The 13,881-nt window shown below is 34.1% G+C and overlaps 1 protein-coding gene across 1 annotated transcript in view; it reads right to left on the reverse strand.

The window, feature by feature from the left end:
• The window catches only part of LOC111736153 (OX-2 membrane glycoprotein-like), a 28,542-nt gene that overhangs the window by 14,133 nt on the left and 528 nt on the right, over positions 1-13,881 (reverse strand).

Consider the following 13,881-nt stretch of genomic DNA (forward strand, 5'->3'; position numbering starts at 1 on the left):
GAGAATTTTGAGGATGATCATGTCTTAGGTTACATTCAGCACCAATGTGAACCAAAGCAGTTACCCTCTGCTTATTTCTGAGGACCAGCTGATGGCAGGTTTCATGTTAGGCCTCTGGTTGCCCCCATGGCCCTCACCAGTGGACGATCTTAGCCTTCATCCTATACTAGGAGTTGGTAGTGAGGAGAGGAGCCTAACTCGAGTAGGAAGAAGTCCCAGAGGGTTCCCCTGAACATGTTAGGGTGTCTCCTAGGGGAGCCAAGTGTATCAACTCTTCTGGTTTTAAAACTTTCTATAATTCTACTAGTATTACATTAGGCTGATGATCAGTCTTTTCTTTCAAGTTGCCTGTGGCAACCAGATTATGCCACATTTGCTTTCCAGTTCCCCTTATAGGCCCTTTCTTCCCTGCTGCTATTATTCTCCCACCCTCACCTTTTCTTTCACTCTTTCCAAGTTCCAAGTCCTTCCCACAGCTTGGATATGTGCTCAAGATTGGTAGGTTTCCCCGAGATCTGCCTCCAATTTTTTAACCGTTGGCTTCTGCCTCTAGCTGGGCATTGGTGGCCAAACCACCCATAAAAAGAGCCAACCTGAAGCTATGGCCATGTGCTTTCCTTTCTTGCTGCAATATGTAATGCTCAGTTCCTTAAACAAACACATGAGGCCAGTTGTAGTTTTTGAGTGTCCTTGTATTCTCACTGTGGTCCACACACATTTAAAATATGGCTTACCCCTCCCCACATAGAAGTAGAGGGCCAGTATAGGATTTCCCCCACAGATACCTCTTCTCCAAGGTCCATTTCTTCAGTTTTCTGGCTGGCTTGCCAACTGTTAGTACATGTAGACCCAGAGAAAGATCTCAGAACTTAAAATATACCTTCATCAACAGAGGGTAAGGAAAGACCAAACAGAGAGGCTGGCTACTCCAGTCTGGTAAATAATAGAAGAGTTCATTAAGGGAAACTTACCTATGCGGCATGTCTTGGGTGGCTGCAAGATAAAATGGATTCCCAGGCCACTTAGCAGGCACCAGAGAATTATATCGGGTAGGGGTGTGGAGGAGAGATAGTCATGTGGCCTAGGATGTGACTATTTCCAAGCATAAGAAATTGCTTTACGTTCTTAAACAGGTCAGGACAAGGAGACTATTTTTGGGACTCAGCCTGCACCAGGGGTAAGGGCGAGGTGCTGGTTTGTGTCAGAACACAGGAATCAAGATCAAAACAGTCTCCAAACTAGTTCCATGATAAACAACTTCCCCTCTGGCCTAGGTCCAGCTCCTGGGTCAGTCAGCAGGCACGCCATGGAGCAGTCTCTCCTCCACACACCGAAAACTGAAAGCAACCAAGATGCCTTCAACAGGTAAATGAGTAAACAAACTACATCTGTACAACAGGGTATTACCCAACCATCAAAAGAAATGAGCTACCATATGCACGCTGCTAAGTGAAAAAAAGACAGTCTAAATGGTCTACCTACTGTATGATTCCAATTATATGCCATTCTGGAAAAGGTAAAAATATAGAGGCAGTTAAAACATCAGTGGTGGTCAGGGCTTAAGGGTTAGAAAGGAGGATTGACTAAGTGAGGCACAGGGGATTTTTAGGACAATGAAACTATTCTGTATGATACTCTAATAGTTAATAAGTGACATTATGCATTTGTCAAAATGTATAGAGCTTTACAACACAAAATGAACCTTAATGTATACCCTCCCCCAAAAAAAAGTAAAAGAAAAAAGAAAACAAACAAAAAACCTCATTTAAGAGACTAGGGATACCAAGGAGTGAAGTCTAACCTGAAAATCTAACTATATTACAAATATATCCTATGTAAACGTAAGATTTGATGTATATCCACTTGATACAAAGTAATTAAACTGGCGTCTTACATCTGTGGTCTTCCCTAAATCCATAACCCTAGTCTAGTCTTAAAAACAGACAAATTCTGATAGAGGGTAATTCTACAAAATACTTGACCAGTACTCCTCAAAGTAGTCACAGTCATCAAGAAGACATGTCAAATAAATGCAATATGGTATACTGAACGGGATCCATAAACAGTAAAAGACATTAGATAAAAACTAAGAAAATCAGAATAAACTGTGGGCTTCAGTTATGAACAATGTATTAAATGTGATTTAATAATTATAACAAATGTATCATACTAAGGTAAGATGTCAATAAAGGGAAAATTAGGAAAGGAGGTATATGGGAACTCTGTACTATTTTCTCAATTTTTCTGTAAGCCTAAAACTATTCTAAAATATATCTTCTAAAGAAATTAATTATTTCTATGTTTCAGTAAAAAATGGAAAATAAAAATTTTGAAATTCCATTTAGAATATCCTCCCCAAATAAAAAGAAATATATACAAATAAATTCATTGAAAGATATGTAAGATCTCACCACCAAAATCTACAGAATGTATCCAAAAAATTAAAGAAAACCTAAATAAGTGGTAAGACCTATTATATCATAGATAGTAAAAACAAAAATGTCATTTCTTTCCAAGCTAAATTTTAGTCAATGAAAATCTAATAAACTTTAAACAGCTTTTAAAAAAATTTAATTCTAAAAATTGACAAGCCGATTCAAAAAAAAAAAACAGCAATAAACTAAAGATTTTTTATCTAGACATGTGCTATTAATTCAAGGATAAGAAACTAGATGAATACAATGAAATAGAGAGTCAGAAACAGACCCACACACATGTGGTATCTGACATATATGACAAATGTAAAAGACAGTGCGAACGATTGGGGGAAAATGGTTTTTTCCAATAAATGATGATGTGTAAATTGTATACTCAAGTCGAAAATTATATATTGACCCTCATCAATGACCAGAGACAAAAATCTATTCAAATGCATTAAAGATCTAAATGTAAAAGATAAAACACAGCTTTAAAAATAAAGTATTGTAGAACATATATTTGGCTGTAGTAGCCAACAATTGCTTAAATAGGACACACATCCACAATTATTTGATGCCTTATTCCTTTCTTAGGAGTATGAAATGAAAAAAAAAAATAGAAGTGAAAAATGAGCCTACTTTAAGATTTAATAACTTTAGCCTTTCAAAAGATAGATCTTCGGACGTAAAAAAGCAACCCACAGTGTGAGAAAAGTTATTGCTATAAATATATGTGATGAAGGACTTGTAGTCTAATATGTATATAATTCCACAAGTCAATAAAACAAAGACAGGCAACTCAATAAAAAATTGAGCAAAATATTTGAATATGCACCTCACAAAAGAAAATGTCTAAATGGCCAGTAAACACATTTAAGATGCTCAACTTCTTTAGTCATCAAGGAAATAAAAATTAAAACCTTGACTTAACATGTACCAGAATGACTAACATGAAAGACAGACAAGACCAAGTTTGGTGAGAAAACACAGATCACATACACTCTGATGGGAGTGTGAATTGGAAACCCTTTTGGCTGTATGAGAAAGCTAAACATAGGCATACCCTATGACCAGCAAATCTACTTCTAGGTGTATATTCAATGGAAATGCATACATATGCTCTCTAAAACCCATGTACAAGGATGTTCATGGAAGCACTATTTGTAATAGTGAAAAAAGAAATTACCAAATGCAAATCAACAGTAGAATTGATAAATAAATTATAGTATTTACACAATGGAGTATTATACAGCAATGACCTTTAATGAATTACAACTACTCTCAACAAAATGGATAAAGCTCATCAATATATTGTTGAGCTGAAGAAACCAGATTCGATTTCTATAATTGCGCTTACTATTAACCCCTTGATCATTATTTGTTCACATGCTTGTCTTCCTCACTAGATTCTGAATTACTTGATGACAAGATCAGTCTTCTCTATTTTCCATTTTAGATGCCGAAGTAAGTTAAGAAAAAGTAACATGATCATATTAGTTTCCCCTACCCGTCACACTCCTTTTGTCTTCAGCTTATGTCTCCCCTCATTTGACTTTTGATTGAACCATCTATTTGAATTCAGATAATACTTCCCTCTAGGAAAAACTCTAGAAGTTATTGTGATTAATTTTTCTCTGCTGAATTCCTACAGAATATTTGTTATTGCCCTTACCATGCACCAAATTGATTTTAGATGGATTTGAGTTAAATATCTTTAATCCAATAATTTTAAATGACTAGAAATAACATAATTTGAATATTTCTTAAATCCTTAAACCTCAGTTTGTAATAATAAGCAAACCCATAAAGGAAACAATTAACAGATTTAACAACATGAAAATTAAAAAAAAAAAAACAACAAAAAACTAATGACCAAGAAGAGCCCCAAAACAAGTCACACTCAAGTGTAAAAGGCAAATGGGTTGCAAGAAATAATGTATAACGAACTAATTAATTTTCAAAGAGCTTATTTGTTTCTAGCAGGTTTGTGGTCTCTCTAGTTTAGGCTACTTGGGTTGATTTCAGAAACAGTATTTATTGCTTTTCTTTTATTCTCTGTTTACTAAGCCACTGTTTCAATTATGCTCAATGTAAATTGTTTGCTAGTTGACAACAACTTGGATAGCTACATGATATACAGACACAAATATAACATCACCATTGGGCCAGATCAGAGTTCGGTGTCACCCCAACGTTAGCGGGGAGGGAGAGAGATAATGATGGTGCAGATGTGTAGTTAGCATCTTTCCTCTGTTCTTCCTCAAATTATGGTAGTGAACAATCACAGGTCATTGAAATTTAATAGTTTTGTTAAAAATATATTTTAGAAAGACAAAGAATGCCCCAAGGAGTCACATGGTCCCAGCACTATAACTAACACAAAAGAGCCAAAAAGGCTACAAAAAGGCAAAAAGGCCACAAAAGGCCATCTAAAAAGAGAGAGAACCCAGAAGGGCAAAAAAAGACAAAAAAGGGAACTGAAAAGGGCAAAAGTAGGGAAGCCCAGAAGGGAAATAGGGAGGGGAGCCAAGAAGAGAAAAAAGACTGAGAAGAGTGAATGTGTGCCTTATATTTGGCCCTTGATGGATGGTTCCAAAGGCATTCTTAGGTGATTGACAATTGAAGTCATTTTGATTGACACCTGACTGCTATAACTTTGCCTAGTGTGCACGCGCATACCCAGAATTCTGCTATCATTGGAGTGTTCTTTAGGTGGTGTCTATGCTGGGCCCCTATTCCTTTGTTCCCCCTGTTGTTCATGTCTGACTAGCTACCTAACAATAATTTCTGTCACCTAACTTTATAAAAGTAAGAATACTACAGCCTAGTATTTATCTACCATTGATTTGTAGCCAAATGCATTTGAGAGAAAAAATAGTTACTTGACCATGGGAAGCATGAAGAGCTGAAGAATGAGATGGAGTGAAAAACCCATGAAATTTGATGATAAAATCTTCACTAATACTTAGAATATTTCATTTTCTAACTGAACTCTAGCACTGAAGAGAGAATTTCCAGTTCTTTTGCTATCCTGCCAAAAGCTATTACTCATTAACCACTTGCTCTGAAGTTCGTTAAAAAATTTTCTTCACCTTTATTTTTTGAACTTCTTTGTCTGCCTAACCTCCAATTCTATTCAGAATCTTAAGTCTAGACATATAATTTTCTTAAACCTATCCACTTGCTGCTCTGTAGCTGCCACATCATTCATACACAGGCTCTAAAATATTACTTCTGACTTGAAAGAAAATTTAATTAGCTTTTCTTTTCTTTCCCAGTCTTTTATGTCCTGTATCTATGTACATAATAGAATCAAACTAGTTTATCCACAGTGAGTGAAAGTAAGTGAAAAGATTACTCTACACAGAGGTATGTTAAGTTTCTGAAAACCTTTTCTCTTGGCATCTAAATTTCTACAATCTACCTCCTCAAAGAACTAAAGACGAAAATTAAAAATAAGTTTCTGGTACTATCATTAAACAGCTTCAAATTAAATATTATTTACATATTAAAATGGAAAAATAAAGAAACAGACACAGATTACTTTCATATTCTTATGAACTCCTCTCTCTACATACTACTTTAAAAAAATGAGAAAGCCCTTCTTGCCTAGTGCTTTTGGTTTCTATTTTTCTCCTTTAAATTCTAACCCAGCCACCTGCTTTTTGGCATTTTATTCACATAAAGTCATACCAACTTCCACCAGAATGTCTTTCTCATGATGAGATCCTCAAAAAGTAGTGCTCATTCATTACCAGTTCCCAGCATACTTTAACATGAATGATTTGAAATTGAGGATTTTTTTCCTCCTGTTCTTCTGTTACTACTTGTTTAATGATTAGTGTCTTTTGGAACTAATGTTCTATCTTACAAGTTAGGGGTAGTGATCTTTATCCAGAATATCATAAAATTACATGTAATTAGCCAAACAGACCAGGGGTGGGGGATTGAAGACAGGGCTAGTACTTGGGGCAAATACTATCCTCAGAGAAGCACAGTTGGGCTTGGCTTCTCTAGAGTAAGATCATTAACCAGCTTCCATTTCACACACGTGTACCTATCACAGTTGCCCCCCTTTGCACCCCGCCATCACACACACACAGACAATAGTGTGTGCATACACAAGACACATTTTGGGCAATAGGCTTTATCTTTTCCCTTTTCATTATTCATAAATTCCTATAAAAATTACCTTCCTCTCTCATAACTTTTTTCTCAGCTTCTATCTCAGAGGAAACAAAAGCCTCCATTGGCATGGATGGTTGTGCTCACACTCCATCTTCCATATACCAGTATTCATCTTTTTCTTATGCCTCTAAGTGTTGGAGGTTTTTCTTATCTGTCTTCTCTAAAGACAACCTTCCTGCTATCTAAACTTCAACCTCTAAACCCACACTCAAAGCCCACTGCCCCCATGAGAGCTGTCGTCTTGGTTAATGAGAAGGAAAAAACTCAGTTCCCAAAGGGAAAAGGAAACTTATTCTATGAATGTATTACCTCTGGTGCTGGGAGCCATTCCTGAGGAAGGGCTCATCGTGAATAAAGAGGTATTAGGACTGGTTGCCCAGCAGCCAGTGAGTAGCTTTGCTGCTATGTTGGAAAACACTACATTTTATTAGGTAAAAAACCCAGTCTCTGATTACTTTCTTGTGAATAATAAAGATGTGAAAGCAAGCATTATAACTTTAAAGAATGACTAGGATCCTAGCACAATGCTCTACAGAAAATCATGTTTAAAGAATTAAAACATGAGAATGATGTCTCATTGACTATAAAATATCAGTAAAGAAATAGACATCATAAAAAGGAACGAATAAAAATTCTGGACTAGAAAAGTACAGTAACTTAAAAGAAATATTCACTAGAAGGACTCAACACAATTTGAGCAGGCAGAAAATAGAATCAGTAAACTTTAAGATAGATCAATTTAGATTATCCAGTCTGAAGAACAACAGCGACAACAACAAAGAATAAAGAAGAATAAGCATAACCTCAGAGACACGTGGAACACTATCAGTGCACTACCATACTCCGAACAAGAGTCCCAGAAGAAAAGGGGAGACAGAGGGGGGTTGAAAGAATTTTTGAAGAAATAATGACTAAAAACTTTCCAAATCTGATTAAAATTATTCTACATATCTAAGAAGATTATTGAACTCTACATAAAATAAATTCAGAGATCCACACACAGATATATCATAATCCAACTGTCAAAGAGAGAGAATTTTGAAACCAGAAAAACAGCTCATATACATAAAATATTTTTAAAATATTAACAGCTGATTTTTCACCAGGAACCACAGAAGTAAGACAGTATATCAAAAATGCCAAACTAATAATAACAACAATAACAACAAAATGCTAGAGGGGGGGAAAAAAAAGCTGTCAACAAAGAATTCTGTATTTTGTAAAACTATTCATCAAAAATGAAGAAAAAATTTAAACATTCCCAGATAAAAATAAAGAGAATTTGTTAACAGCACATCTGCCTTACAAAAATACTAAAGGGACACCTTCAAGCTGACAGTAATGATACATATTTGCGTTCCTCCAAAATATATATGTTGAAATCTAAGTCCCAATGTGATGAGATTTGAAAATGGGGCTTTTAGGAAATAATGGAGCCATGAGGGTGAGGTCTTTATGAATAGACTAAGAGCCCTTATAAGAAGGGACAGAAAGCTATCTCACTCTTTCCTTTTTACTATGTGAGAAAGAGAGCATTCACCACAACTCAACCATGCTGGCACCCTGATTTTAGACTCCCAGCCACCAGAACTGTTAGAAATAAATTTCTATTGTTTATAATCCACCTAGTTTGTGGTAATTAGTTATACTAGTACAAACAGAGACATTACCAGACAGTAACTGAAATGCACATGAAAAATTAGAGAACATGATAAAGGTTACTGTATATGTAAATATTAAAAATAGTATAAATGGTTTTTTGTTAGTAACTTCTATTTTTCTTCTCTGACTTAAAGACAATTGCATAATGCAAAAATTATAAATCTAAATTAAAAGGCACGCAAAGTATAAAGATGCTAGTTGTGACAATAACAGCATAAAAGGAGGATCAGGGTTACATGGGAACTAAGTTTTTGTATTGTATTAGCATGAAGTGAGTATTAATCCTAATTAAACTGCTATAAAGTAAAATGTTAATGGTAATCTCGAGGATGGGCACTAAGAAAATAACTCAAAAATATATGAAAAAAGAAATTATACCGTTGGATACTGTTGGTGAGATTATAAATTGGTGCAGCTACTATGGAAAACAGTATGGAGATTCCTCAAAAAATTAAAAATAGAGTTTCCATGGATACGTTGACATGAAACATTCACAATGATGAAAAGCAAGAACATACAACCAAGATTACTCTACCTAGCAAGGTTATCAGTTAGAATCAAATAATAGATAAAAAGCTTCACAGACAAGAAAAAGCTAAAGGAGTTCCTTACCACCAAAACAGTATTACAAGAAATGTTAAAGATACTTCTTTAAAAATAAGAAAAAAAAAGATAAAAATACGAATAATAAAATGGCAATAGCTACATATTGACAATTAATATAAATGTAAATGTAGTAAATGCTCTAATTAAAAGACATAAGGTGGCTGAATGGATACGAAAACAAGACCTTTACATACATTGTCTATAAGTGACGCAGTTCAGATCAAAAGACACATACAGACTAAAAGTAAAAGGATAAAAAAAAGGTATTTCATGAAAATGGAAACAGGAAAAAAAAAAAGCTGGGGTAGCAATACTTACACCAGACAAAATAGACTTCAAAATAAAGGCTATAACAAGAGACAAAAAAGAGCCCAGTAATTTAACTTCTGGTTATTTACCTGAAGAAACCTAAAACATGAATTCAAAAGGACATATGCATCCATATGTTCATTGAAGCATTATTTACAAAGCATTATTAAAAAGATATGGAAGTCACCTAAGTGCTCATCAATAGACAAATGGATAAAGAAGATGTGGTACATATATACAATAGAGCATTACTCAGCCATTAATAGTGTATGTCAACTGTATTTAAAAAAAAATAGAGCTACCGTATAACCCAGCAATACCACTTCTGGATATTCATCCACAGAAACTAAAAATACTAATTAAAATAGATATTTGCACCCCTACGTTTATTGCAGCATTATTATAATATGCACAATATGGAAGCAACCTAAGTGTCCATCAATGTATGAATGGATAAAGAAAATGTGATATGTGTGTGTGTGTGTGTGTGTGTGTGTGTATTACACATATATCACACACACACACACACACACACACACACACACACATCATGGAATATTACTCAGCAATAAAAAAGAATAAAATGGAATACTACTCAGCAATAAAAAAGAATAAAATCTTGCCATTTGTGACAACATGAAAGGAACAAGAGAGTAATATGCTAAGTGAAATAAGTCAGACAGAGAAAGACAAATACTGTATGATTTCACTTGTATATATAATCTAACAAAACAAATAAATAAAGAAAACAGAAACAGACCCATTGATACAGAGAATAAGCCGATGGCTGCCGAAGGCATGGAGGCATGAGTGAAAAAAAAAATTTACCAAAACCACACTCAGTTTGGAAATATGAGGGAAGAAAAAATAATTATCATAGTCATAAAAATATTTATCATAGTAATAAAAAATAAATTATCCATCAGTAAATTTAATAAGATATATGAAAATTTTATTTGAAAAAAATTAACATCACTAAGGGACACACACACACACACACACACACACACACACAAAAACCCAGACAACTTCTGAGTCAAAAATAATTCAGAAAAGTTAAATTTTGAAAGCAATGAAATTTTAGAATTACCTTTATCAATGTATTTTGCTTATATTTTCCTTTTTATGTATACACAAGAGCAAAATAATTAAAATGTGTATAAGAAGTCCAATAAAACTTTTAAAATGAAAATATAATAAAAGTTATAGATGATGAAAAATAGTAAAAAGATATCGTTTGGGGAGGTAAAGAAAGAGATCTTGTTTTTATAAATTTACGATTAATAGTCAATTAAAATGTTTATATTTAGTAATTATTTTTCCTCAGAAAAGAAATGATGGTAAAATGGTACCTTAGATAATACCTGTTTAGCAAAATAGAAGAAAGCAATGAAGGAATTCAGGATGAAGAGACATAAGACATTTAGGAAACAAATACCAAGTAACAGATTTTGATCCCACTTTATCAGTAGTTACATTAAAGGTAAAAGGATTAAACACTCCCATTAAAAACCATAGATTGGTAGAATTTATTTAAAAAATTAAAAACATGACCCAGCTATATGGTGTCCACAAGACACTCTCTTTAGAGTCAAACACAAGTAGGTTGAAAATAAAAAAGATTAAAAAAAAAAAGACATAACATACAAACAGTACTTGAAAGGGAGTTGGAGTGGCTATACTAATGTTAGGCAAAATAGAGTTTAAGACAAACATTGCTACTAGAGACAAAGAAAGACATTTTACTATCATAAAAAGAATCAACCCACCAAGAAGATACAACAGTTATAAACAAATATGCATCCAACAACAGAAATACATGAAGCAAAACTGATATAATTGAAGGGGGATATAGATAAGTCAAAAGTAATAGTGAGAGAAAGCTCAAGAGAAATTAAAAATATTTTGAACTAAATGAAAATGAAAACACAATTTATCAAAATGTGTGGGCTGCAGTGAAAACAGTGCTTATAGTGAAATGACCCCTTATAAGTAAGACATCACTACTCTATGGCTGCTTTCAAGATTTTGTTCTTTCATCTTTAGTTTTTGGAAGTTTAACTTGTGTCTTGGCATGAATGTTTTGGGTTTATTTTATTTGGAGTTCACTCTCTTTCTTGAATTTGTAGGTCTGTTTTTTCCCCCCAAGTTTATGAAACTTTCAACCATTATTTGTTTGAATTTTTTTTTTGCACCATCCTCTTTATCCTCTCCTTCTGGAACTCTAATGACCCAAATATTAGATCTTTTGTTTTAATCCCACTTCTTCCTGAGTCTGTGTTCGATTTTATTTTAGCCAATTTCTTCTGTGTTTTTCAGAATTGGTCATTTCTATTGTTCTTTCCTCAAATTCATTGATTTTTTTTCTCGTCTTCTCCATTTAGCTGTTGAGCCCATTTGTTCATTTTTTTTTTAATTTCATTTATTGTATTTTTTATCTTTGAAATTCTATGTTGTTTTTCTTTGCCATATTTTTTTTATTCCTGGAACTTTTTATTTCTTTCACCAGAGTTTCTATTTTTTAATTTGTCTCAAATGTTTTTTATAATTATTTATTGAAGTATTTTTATGACAGTTGTATTAAAATTCTTTTCAGATAATTTTAACATTTGTGTCATCTTGGATTTGGTGTCTGTTTATTGTCTGTTGTCATTTAAGTTAGAATTCATCTTGCGTCTTGGATCATTATGAGTGATTTTTAATTAATATTTGGACACTGAATATTATAAGACTCTGGACCTTATTTAAATCACATGTTTTAGTAGGCCTCCTCTGATACTGCTTTGGCAGGAGAAATGGGGAGAAGTGGGCTTCTTATTGGCAGCTTAGTATAGAAGTTCAAGTTCTATACTTAGTCTTTACTGACATAGGGCTGGGGAAATGAAGTGTCTCTTTACTGCTCTTGCATGGTCTCTGCTGATACCATGAGAAGAAACCATTTTGTAGCCGAATGGTGGTGAATGTCCAGACTTTCCATGTGTCCTCCTCTGATACCACCCCAGTAAGGAGGGTAACAAGTACCTTGTTTTACTGGGTGGGAGTGGAAGTCCAGGCTCCAACACGGTCTCCACTGAACTGCAGGGTCACAAGGTGTCTCTTTATTGTCTGGTGGGTTTAAAAGTCCCAGCTTCCACTAGGCCTTTTTTTGCCACCAACCTGAATGGTAAGAGTAGAGGTGGGGGCAGGGTTCTGGTACCTTCTTATGGTCTTGCACAAGTGAAGTCTTTGCTTCCCACTCAGCTTTTGCTAGTTGTGTACATTCTTTTGTGTGAGGAAGGAGGAGGTGAAATTTTTCCTGTGGTGTTTGGCTGGAGTAAGGCAGTTATTGATAAATGTTTTCATCTGGACAGGCTGCCTCTTTCCTGGTCTTTTGAGAGAACAGGTTATTCTTAGGTCTTTTAAAACTCTGTACTCATTGTCATTTTCAGGTTACTAGCTTCTACAGTACCCAGTTTGAGATACATGAAGCAAAAGAAGACCCAGGGAATTTATCACTGTGTAGTTACTCAGGTCTCAAGGTCCCTATCTGGTCTCCCTTCTCTTTATCTAGAGTCTTTTTATGTTTGTTACATATATAATGTCCAGGGCTTTTGTCTGTACACTAACTGGGAAGAATAGAGAAAAATACATAAGCTCCATCTTCCCAGAAATGCAAATCCCACATAATTCAATTTTTAACAATAGGCAACAGACTTAAACAGGCACTTCTTACACAAGAATTGTCAATATACACATGAAAAGATATGTCCTCAATATTATCATTCATCAGTTAAAAGAAAATAAGATCTACAAATATAATTAAACTGAACATCCAACAGAATAAGTAAAACTTTAAAACACATTGTCAATGCTGACTATTGGCAAGATTGGTCAGAGTTTAAATTGGTACAATCATTTTGGCAGTATCTACTACAGTTGTATTTTGCATGCACTTTGACCCACTAATTAACTCCTAAATATACACACGAGAGAAATGAATGAATATATCCATCAAAAGACATATACGAAAATGTTACAGAAACCTTATTTGTGGTAGCTAAAAACTGAAAACAGCTCTCATGTCCATCAACTCTAAAATGAATAAATTATAGTAATAATCATAAAATTAAATACTACACAGAAACAAAGAAGAAAGAACAAAACTATGTTGTGAACGAATCTCACAAAACGCTAATGAGTGAAAGAAGTTGGGGGCAAAAGAGTACATAGTATTTGGTCTCATTTGTATGAAATGCAAAAAGAGGCAAAATATTAAAAAATAATGGAAATTCAAATAATGGTAATTTGGGGGAAAGATTATTAACTGGAAAGAGATATAGGAGATATTCTGGGTTGCTGAAAATACCCTGTATTTTGTATGGGTTGTAGTTTTATGGGTTGATATACAGGTAAAAATTGAGTCAGAAACCTAATATTTGTGCGTGTGTATGTTCAAACTTACCCCTCAAAATTTAAAAGGTTTTCTTCTATTTCACTTTTCAATATGCTATAATGGTCACACACCAGATATTCTTGTAATCCAGAATCATTCACCTTTTGAGAACTTTGTTTTACTACGCCTTCCTCAACTACCCACTCTTTCTATCTGAATACCTATTACATTTATTTTTCAGCTTCCTTAAGAAATAGTTTATTACCTGTCTATCAAGACTGATAACTGCCCCAAAGCCTACTACAGTGAACTATGGAAAATATCCCA

This window comes from Pteropus vampyrus, unplaced genomic scaffold, assembly GCF_000151845.1.
Source record: "Pteropus vampyrus isolate Shadow unplaced genomic scaffold, Pvam_2.0 Scaffold1, whole genome shotgun sequence".
Lineage (NCBI taxonomy): Eukaryota > Metazoa > Chordata > Mammalia > Chiroptera > Pteropodidae > Pteropus > Pteropus vampyrus.